Source organism: Mustelus asterias, chromosome 16 (genome assembly GCF_964213995.1).
Source record: "Mustelus asterias chromosome 16, sMusAst1.hap1.1, whole genome shotgun sequence".
NCBI classification, from domain to species: Eukaryota; Metazoa; Chordata; class Chondrichthyes; order Carcharhiniformes; family Triakidae; genus Mustelus; species Mustelus asterias.
Genome location: NC_135816.1, coordinates 97801703 through 97812243, shown reverse-complemented (window position 1 = coordinate 97812243; position 10541 = coordinate 97801703). Strand labels below are relative to the sequence as shown.

At 42.6% G+C, this 10541-nt stretch overlaps 1 non-coding gene across 1 annotated transcript; it reads right to left on the bottom strand.

The window, feature by feature from the left end:
- Positions 1 to 4800: 4800 nt before the first annotated feature.
- Positions 4801 to 4873, bottom strand: trnak-uuu (transfer RNA lysine (anticodon UUU)). Its single transcript has one exon. It is a non-coding gene; the product is annotated as a tRNA-Lys (tRNA).
- Positions 4874 to 10541: the final 5668 nt, after the last annotated feature.

Sequence of the window (10541 nt, the reverse complement as noted above, 5' to 3'; positions counted from 1 at the left end):
GTGTGACTCGATACAAGTAAGAATATATAAAAGCATCACTCGAACACAGACATAACCGCGGAAATCTCAGGTTCAAAGTGCGATGCGCTACCGATTGAGCTATGCGGAACTCTCATAAATGCTACACAGCGCCCTCTACTGGCTGGGCGCGAACATTGCTGAAATTTCACATTTCCTCCAGCATGTCTTCAACTGTCTTTACATTATTCCTCTCAAACAGCCATTTGCCTTGGGTTTAAGACAGTAACTGCCTTCCTCTCAATTATTCAACTCTGTCACTCAAACCTGACTGCCTCCCTATATCTTGCTTCACGAACGATCGTCACGAATCCGAAATCCTTGCAATTGCCGCCTACTCCAGGCCCGCAACATTTAAACGCGGTTTGGTCTTGACCAATTAGCGAAGTGAGGGTCGTGGTGAGATTGTGGAGTTACAAGGCGCAGTGGTGGGGGGGAAGGAGGGGGCGTGGGAAGACTGAGTGGGTGGGATGGGGGTGTTTAACTGACAGAGCAATACGTTGAAAATATTCAACTATCGAAATCCTTATCTGTGCAGTTCTTTCCGAAATACCACCCCAACCTAATAAACAGTCTGTCATGTATTTCAAAATTTTAGAAAGCTGACCGAATGAAAGCTAACCAATGATATATTCAGGTAATAACATTTAATCAGTGGAGATTTAATGTTTTAAACCAGTGCAGAACAAGCAAGGTACATTAGCTGCTTTAATAATCATTTTAAAAGCATGTAGAGTGAAATGAAGAAGAACCACTTTCACACACTCCATTCAGTGTTTGTGTGCGTTGCAGAGAACGAAAATTGCAATCAAGAATCGATTCTGGACCTAAACCCTGCAATCATAACACCTTAATGATTAAGTTACCTAAATTGGGAGAGGCAGCAATGATTCTGAGTGCATGCACAAACCAGCACTCCATAATAATCCCCTCCATAAGACGCCTTTGGCTTCTGCTTCTCTGCAGTTCGAGTGATGATGCTCGTCCTACAGACAGTTCCCATTGGGTACAAGACAGTCACTGCCCCCTCTCAATTACACGGCTCTCTCATTCAAATCTCAAAGCCTCACTAAACCTTGCAACACGAAGGATCGTCACGCAACTCAAACCCTTCCAATTGCCGCCAATTGCGCAACATTTAGACGCTGTTTCGCTTGATCATTATTTGGTGAGAGGGTCGCGGTGAGATGGCGGTGTTGCAGGACTGTGGAGTGAGGGATGGGGTATTGGGTAATGAGAGTGGGAATGGGATGCGGTGTTTACCTGACTCAGAGCAATACATTGCAATTACTGATCTATAGAAATCCTTATCTGTGCCGTTGTCTCCGAAACACCATTCCAGCCTAATAAACAGACCCTCATTTATTCCCAAATTTTAGACAGCTGCCCGATTGAAAGCAAACCAATTATATGTTCCGGTAACTGCATTTAATAAAGATAAACCATGGAGAATAAGCAAGGATCTTGTCCGATTTGCAAATCCTCCTAAATGCCGAAAGTATGAAATGAGGGCGCGGAGAATGAGAATTTCAACTAAGTATCGATCCCGGACATAAAAACTGGCATGACAACATCCGAATGATTTAGTTACCTACACATTGGGGGAGGCAGCTATGATTCTGTGTCCATGGGCAAACCAGCACACCATAATAATCTCCTTCAGAAGACTTTTTTTTTTACATTGCTGCAGTGCATGTGGTGTAGCTGCTCTTACAGTACAGTTGGGAATGAAGTTCCCGCACTTGAAGCCAACAACAGTGAGGGAATGGGTGGTATCGTTGAAAGTGAAGATAGAGTCCCTCCTTTCGATTTGAAACTTAAGGCAGTGGTGGAGGAATAAATTGCCCCTGACAATACAAATTTGTCAATGGAAAGAACTCTCAATGTTCGTTAAAGCAAAGTTCTAACAAAGCATCGAATTCCTGCAAAGTTTCAAAGTGAATTGTGCAAATATCACTGAATGAAATGTACTTGGATTTTAAGTACCATGTAACCATTTGCATGATCTTAAAGATTTTGCTTGGACAGAACAAAAACCATCTTAACATAGCCACCCTTAATGGATGTGGATGAAATTCAAAATCTCATACAGACATTCAATATAATTTCAAACAGCAGGAGCGGATAAGTACGTTACACTTGAGAGCAAATGAGAATATTGCAAAGCTTTCGTTTATCAATCTGAAGGAGATCAGCACGATTTCCTTGTGGGTGCTGTGATCACATTATTCACGATGAAGAACACTTGAAACGCCATACCATATAAGGCTGAGAACCAAGTGGTGCAAAATTGTGTTGGAATACATCCGTGTTTGCATGTCAAGGACAGACACAAACTGACCAGAGGCTCACTCAGCACGTAAGACATTGTGACTTAATTCAGAACGGAGATTTAAACGCACGACTCAAAGAGGAACTTGAATCCTTGACCATGAGATTTACAGTCTGATATTCTACCGACTGAGCTATCAGGGCTCGAGTGGGTGATGCTGAACAACGCCCTTTACTGGCTGGTCTGAACATTGCATGGCTGAAATTTTGCTTTTCCTCCAACAGTCATTCAATATTTTCAGATTATTTCACTCACATAGGCATTCGCCATTGGGTTAGAGACAGTCACTGCCTTCCTCGCAATTATACAGCTCTCTCACTCAAACCTCACTGCCTCTCCAAAACTTGTTTGACGAATTATCGTCACAAAACCCAAACCCTTCCAATGAAAGCCAACTCCGAGCCTTGACATTTAAACACTATTTCGTTTGCACCATTATTCCCTTGACCCGAGAGGGTCGCGGTGTGATGGTGATGTTGCAGGACCGTGGAGTGAGGGGTAGGGGGTTTTGGGGTATGGAAGTGGGAATGAGATGGGGTGTTTGCCTGACTCAGAGCAATACATTGCAAATATACATCTGCAGAAATCATTACCTGTGCAGTTGTCTCATAAACACCACTCTAACCTAATGAACAGACACTCATTTATTCGCAAATTTTAGACAGCTGTTCGATTGAAAGCAAACCAATGATACATTCAGATAACTGCAGTTAATCAACACAAACCAGTGGAGAATAAGCAAGGACACTGGCCACTTTGCGAATCCTTCTCTGTGCATGTCGGGGGAAATGAGGGCGCAGAAAACTGATGTTCACAATCTCCATTCATCATATTTGCCCATGTTGCGAGTAACGGGAATTGCAATCACGGATAGATTCAGGACATAAGATCGTGAATCACAATATCCCAATGATTCAGTTACCTACACTTGGGGGAGGCAGCTATGATTTCGAGTCCATGGGCAACCCAGCACACCAGAATAATCTCCTTCAGAAGACATTTTTTAACATTGCTGCAGTGCATGTGATGCATCTACTCTTACAGTACTTTTGGGAAGGAAGTTCCGCACTCACAGTCATAGAGGTTTACATCATGGAAACAGGCCCTTCGGCCAACTTGTCCATGCCGCCCTTTTTTAAAAACCCGTAAGCTGGTCCCAATTGCCCGCATTTGGCCCATCTCCCTCTATACCCATCTTCCCCATGTAACCGTCTAAACGCTTTTTAAAAGAGAAAATTGTACCCGCCTCCACTATTACCCCAGGCAGCTTGTTCCAGACACCCCCACCATCTGTGTGAAAAAAGTGGCCCTCTGGACCATTTTGTATCTCTCCCTCCTCACTTTAGACCTATGCCCTCTCGTTTTAGACTCCCCTACCTTTGGGAAAATATATTGACTATCTAGTTGATCTATGCTCCTCATTATTTTATAGACCTCTATAAGATCGCCCCTCAGCCTCCTACGCTCCAGCGAAAAACGTCCCAGTCTATCTAGCCACTCCTTATAACTCAAATCATCAAGTCCTGGTAGCATCCTAGTAAATATTTTCTTCACTCTTTCTAGTTTAATAATATCTTTTCTCTAATATGGTGACCAGAACTGTACACAGTATTCCCAAGTAACACCTTACCAATGTCTTGAACAACTTCAACAAGACGTCCCAACTCCTGTATTCAATGTTCTGACCAATGAAACCAGGCATACTGAATGCCTTCTTCACCAGTCTGGCCACCTGTGACTCCACTTTCAAGGAGCTATGAATCTATATATCACTTGCACAATTCATGTTGAAACTTTGCAAGCACTTGGATTGTATGCAAAAACTTTGCTTTCAATAATAGATTGAGAGCTATTTTCATTGAGAAATTTGTATTGTCAGGGGCAATTGATTCCTCCATCACTGCCTAAACTTTCAAATTGAAAGGACGGGCTGTATCTTCACTTTGAACGATATCACTCATTCCCTCACTGTTGTTGGCTTCAAGTGTGGGAACTTCCTTCCCAAAAGTACTGTATTTTGAATTTCAAGCTCCATGGAAGCGAGTGCGGCATCTTAAAGAGTTTTGTCTGGACAGCATAAAGACGATTTTAAAATAACCACATTCAATGGGTGTGGAGGAAATTCAAAATCTCATAATGACATTCAATATAACTTCAAAGAGCCGGAACGGAAAAGTACGTCACATTTGAAAGTAATCCAGAATATTGCAAAGCTTCCGTTTATCAGTTTTAAGACGATCAGCATGAATTCCTTGTGGGGTTCTGGGATAGCGTTATTAATGAAGAAGAACACTTGAAACGCTTCAGCACGCAAGGCTGAGAAGCAAGTGGTGCAAAATTGGATTGGAATATATTCGCGTTTGAACATCTGGGACAGACACAAAGTGACCTTCGGCTCACTCGGCACATGAAACAGTGTGACTTGATTCCAGTGGAGATAAAAAAAGCATCGCCCGAACAGGGACTTGAACCCTGGGCCCTCAGATTAAAAGTCTGATGCTCTGCCGACTGAGCTATCCGGGCTCCGCTGGCAAATCTGCGCAACGCCCAGTACTGGCTGGTCTGAACATCGCATGGCTGAAGTTTTGCATTACTTCCAGCTGTCATCCAATATCTTCAGATTATTTCTCTCACACATTGGGTTTGAGACAGTCACTGCCTTCCTCTCAATTATACAGCTCTCTCACTCAAACCTCATTGCCTCGCCAAAACATGCTTGACAAATTATCGTCACGAAACCCAAATCCTTCGAAACAAAGCCAACTCCGAGCATTCACTTTTAAACATTGTTTCGTCTGGACCATTATTCCCTGTGAGGGTCGCGGTGAGACAGTGATGCTGCAGGAGCGTGGAGTGAAGGGTGGGGGTATGGGAATGGAATGACTTAGAGAAATACGTTTCAAATAGTAACCTATAGAAGTTCTTATTTGTGCGATTGTCCCGGAAACATCACTCTAACCTAATAAACAGACCCCAATGTATTCCAAAATTTTAGACAGCTGCCTAATTGAAAGCAAACCAATTATATATTCAATAACTGCATTTAATCAATACAAACCAGTGGAGAATAAGCAAGGATTGTGGCCGCTGTGCAAACCCTTCTAAATGCAGAAAGTGGGAAGTGAGGTCGCAGAAGAAGGACCTTCACAATCTCCATTCATCATGTTTGTCCATATTGCAGGGAACGAGAATTGCAACGAAGAAAAGATTACGAAAAAAAAACTGGACCGCAACTTCCTAATGATTTAGTTCCCTCGTCTTGGGGGAGGCAGCAGCGATTCTGAATCCATGGGCAAAACAGCAAACTATAAAAATCTCATTTCGAAAACATTTTTTACATCACTGCAGTTCATGTGGTGTAGCTACTCTTATAGTACTTTTGGGAAGGAAGTTCCCGCAATTGAAACCAACAACAGTGAAGGAATGGGTGATATCATTCAAAGTGAAGATACAGTCTGTCTTTTCGATTTGAAACTTTAGGCAGTGATGGAGGATTCAATTGCCCTGGACAATAAAATTTGTCAATGAAAAAGCTCTCAATCAATTCTTGAAAATAAAGTTTTTACAAAGCATCGCGTGCCTGCAAAGTTTCAACATGAATTCTGCCAATATCGCTGAATGAAATGTATTTGAATTTTATGTGCCGTGGAACCATTTGCGTGATATTAAAGAGTTTTGTTAGGACAGCATAAACAATCTTAAAATAGCCACCCTCAATGGATGTGGATGAAATTCAAAATCTCATAATGGTATTCAATATTACTTCAAACACAGGGAACGGAAAATAACGTTACAGTTGGAAGGAAATCAGAATACTGCAAAGCTTTCGTTTATCAATCTTAGGACGACCAGCATAAATTCCCTGAGGGTTCTGGGTTAGCATTATTCATGATGAAGAACACTTGGAACGTCATAGCATACAAGGCTGAGAACCAAATAGTACAAAATTGGATTGGAATACAACCGCGTTCGAATGTCCGGGACAGACCCCATTTGACCAGCGGACTCACTTGGCACTATGAAACAGTGTGACTCGATTGAGAATGGAGATTTAAAAGCATAGCCCCAACAGGGACTGGGAACCTGCACCCTCAGATTAAAAATCTGACCGACTGAGGTATCGGGCTCTGGGAGTGAAGGTGCACTGAGACCTTTTCTGGCTGGTCCGAACATTGCATGGCTGAAGTTTTGCATTTCCTCCAGCAGTCATGCAATATCTTCAGATTATTTCTCTTTCACAGACATTCGCCGTTGGGTTTGAGACAGTCAGTGCCTTCCTCTCAATTACACAACACTCTCAATCAAACATCACTGTTTCTCCAAGAGGCGAATTGACGAATTATTATCACGAAACCCAAACTTTCCAATGAAAACATACTCCGAGCATTCACTTTTAAACACTGTTTCGTCTGGACCATTATTCCCTGTGATGGTCGCGGTGAGAAGGTGCTGTTACAGGACCGTGGAATGAGGGGTGAGGATGGGAGTACGGGAACCGAAATGGAATGGGGTGTTACCCGACTCAGACCAGTGCGTTGCAAATATTCATCTATAGAAATCCTTAGCTGAGATATTCAGGTAACTGTATTTATTCAAGACAAACGTGTGAAGAATCAGCAAGGACTTCGGCCGCTTTGCAAATTCTTCTAAATGCAGGTAGTGGGAAATGAGGGCACAGAAGAAGGACTTTCACAGTCTCCATTCGCCATGATTGTCCATGTTGCGAGGAACGAGAATTGCAAACAAGGATTCATTCCGGACAATAAAATCTGGAATCGCAGTACCCTAATGATTATTTTACCTACTCTTGGGGAAGGCGCAATGATTCCGAGACCATGGGCAAAACAGCACACCATAATAATCTCTTTCAGAAGACTTGTTTTCATCGCTGCAGTTCATGTGGTGTAGCTACTCTTACAGTACTTTTGGGAAGGAAGTTCTCGCACTTGAAGCCAACAACAGTGAGGGAATGGGTAATATCGTTCAAAGTGAAGATAGAGACTGTACTTTCGATTTGAAACTTTAGGCAGTGATGGAGGATTCAATTGCTCCGACATTTCAAATTTGTCAATGAAAGAGCTCTCAGTCCATTCTTGAAAGCAAAGTTTTTACAAAGCATTGCAATCCCTGCAAAGTTTCAACATGAATTATGCAAATATCACAGAATGAAATATATTTGAATTTTAAGTAACCATGGGACCAATTGCGTTATATTAAAGAGTTTTGTTTGGACAGAATAAAAATCATCTTAAAATAGCCATACTCAATGGCCTGGGTGAAATTCAGAATCTCATAATGTCATTCAATATAACTTGAAACATCTGGAACGGAAAAGTAGCTTACAATCGGAAGCAAATCAGAATATTGCAAAGCTTCCGTTCAACAATCTTAATGCGATAAGCATGAATTCCTTGTGGGTTCTGGGTCAGCATTATTCATGCTGAGGAGAAATTGAAAAGCCATTGCGCACAGCGCTGAGAACCAAATGTTGCAAAATTGGATTGGAATACATCCGGGTTTGAATGTCCGGGACAGAAACAAAGTCAGCAGGAGACTCACTCGGCGCATAAAACAGGGTGAGTCGATTGAGAATAGAAAACAACGGCCAAACAAGGACTTGAACTCTGGAATCGCAGATTACAAGCATGATGCGGTACCGACTGAGCTAACCGGCCGGTGCAGTTACAGTTGCACAGCGCCCTTTACTGGCTGGTCCAAACATTGCCTGGCTGAAAGTTTGCATTTCCCCCAGCAGTCATCCAATATTTTCAGATGATTTCTCTGATACAGGCATTCGCCTTTGGGTTTCAGACAGTCAATGCCTACCTGTCAATTACACAGCTCCCTCACTCAAACCTCAGTACCTCTCCAAATGCTTCACGAATGATCGTCAAGAAACCCAAACGCTTCCAATGAACGCCAACTCCGAGCATTCACTTTTCATCATTGTTTCGTCGAGAACATTATTCCATGTGAGGGTCGCGGTGAGATAGTGATGTTGCAGGAACGTGGAGTTGGGGGTGGGGGTGTGGATATGGGAACGGGATGGGGTGTTACCTGACTCAGAGAAATACGTTTCAAATAGTTATCTATAGAAGTTCTTAGTAGTGCAGTTGTCTCTAAAACACCACGCTAACCTAATGAACGGACGCTAATTTTTTTCCAATATTTTAGAGAGCTGTCCCATTGAATTTGGAACGTCATAAGATACAAGGCTGAGAAACAAGTAGATTGGAATATATCCACGATTGAATGACCGGGACCGACACAAAATGACCAGTGTCACATAAAATAGTGTGACTCGATTGAGAATCGCCCGCACAGGGTCTTGAACCCAGTACCCTCAGATTAAAAGTCTGATGCTCTGCCAACTGGGATATTAGGTTACACTGAAGCTTCATATGTTTCATATGAAGCAATTATTTAAAGCGGCATCTCGGCCTTTTGGCTAAGATGCAAATGAGCTCAAGTCTTGGAGGAGGAACCTCCCCCTTCTCCAATCAGCTTGGCTCATGTAGATCAGGCCCAGGACAGGGTGGTTTGGTCGCTCGCCCTGTCTTGTCAGCCTGGATCTGAAATGTCTCAACTTGTTGAGGCTCTGAATTGGATTTGATTGAATTGGAAAAGTATATTAAAAAAAATTCGGGCTCGGGGGTGACGCTGCACAGTCCCCTTTGCTGGCTGGTCCGAACATCGCATGGCTGATGTTTTGCATTTCCTCCAGCAGTCATCCAATATCTTCAGATTATTTCACTCACACAGGCATTCGCCGTTGGCTTTGAGACAGTCACTGTCTTCCTCTCAATTACACAGCTCTCGCACAAATCTCAATGCCTCTCCAAAACTTGCTTGACGAATTATCGTCACGAAACCCAAACCCTTCCAATGAAAGCCAATTTCGAGCCTTCACATTTAAACACTCTTTCGTCTGGACCATTATTCCCTGTGAGCGTCGCGATGAGATGGTGATGTCGCAGGACAGTGGAGTGAGGGATGGGGGTTGGGGTATGGGAGTGGGAATGGGATGTGGTGTTTATCTGACTCAGAGCAATACGTTGCAAATATTCATCTATAGAAATCTTTATCTGCGCAGTTGTCCCCGAAACACCAGTCTATTCCAATGAATAGAACATCATTTATTCCCAAATTTTCGACAACTGCCCGATTGAAAGCAAAACAATGATATATGCAGACGAATACATTTAATCAATACAAACCAGTGGAGAATAAGCAAGGACATTGGCCGCTTTGGATACCCTTCCAAATTCAAATCGTGAGACATGAGGTTGCAGAAGGATGAATTTCAAAATCCCCATTGGGCGTGTTTGTCCATGTTGCGAGGAGCGAGAATTGCAATCAAGGATCGGTTCCGGCCATAAACTCTGAATCACAACATTCTGATGACTTCGTTACCTACACTTGGGAGAGGTAGCAACCATTCCGAATTCATGGGCAAACCAGCACACCATACTCATCTTCAGAAGACATTTTTAAATTCGCTGCAGTGCATGTAGTGTAGCTGCTCTTATGGTACTTTTGGGAAGGAAGTTCCCGCACTTGAAGCCAACAACAGTGAGGGAATGGGTGATATTGTTCATAGTGACGATAGAGCCCACCCTTTCGTTTTGAAATTTTAGGCAGTCATGGAGGATTCAATTGCCTCTGACAATACAAATTTGTCAATGAAAATAACTCTCAATCTATTCTTGAAAGCAATTGTTTTACAAAGCATCGCAGTGCCTGGAAAGGTTCAACATGAATTGTGCAAACATTACTGAATGAAATTAATGTGAAACTTGAGTACCATGGATACAATTGCGTCATCTGTAAGAGCTTTGTTGGGACAGCATAAAGACCATCTTAAAAAGCCACGCTCAATGGGTCTGGATGGAATTCAAAACCTCATAATGACATTCAATATAAATTCAAACAGCTGGAACGGAAAAGGACGTTACACTTGAAAGTAACATCTTAAGTGAATCATGATGCATTCTTTGTGGGATCTGGGATAGCATTATTCACGATGAAGAGCACTTGAAACGCCATAGTATCCAAGGCTGAGAACCAAGTGGTGCAACATTGGATTGGAATTCATCCACGTTTGAATGTAGGGGGCAAACATGAAATGACTAGTGGCTCATTCGGCACATGAAAGTGTGCGACTCGTTTGAAAATGGAGATTTGAAAGCAT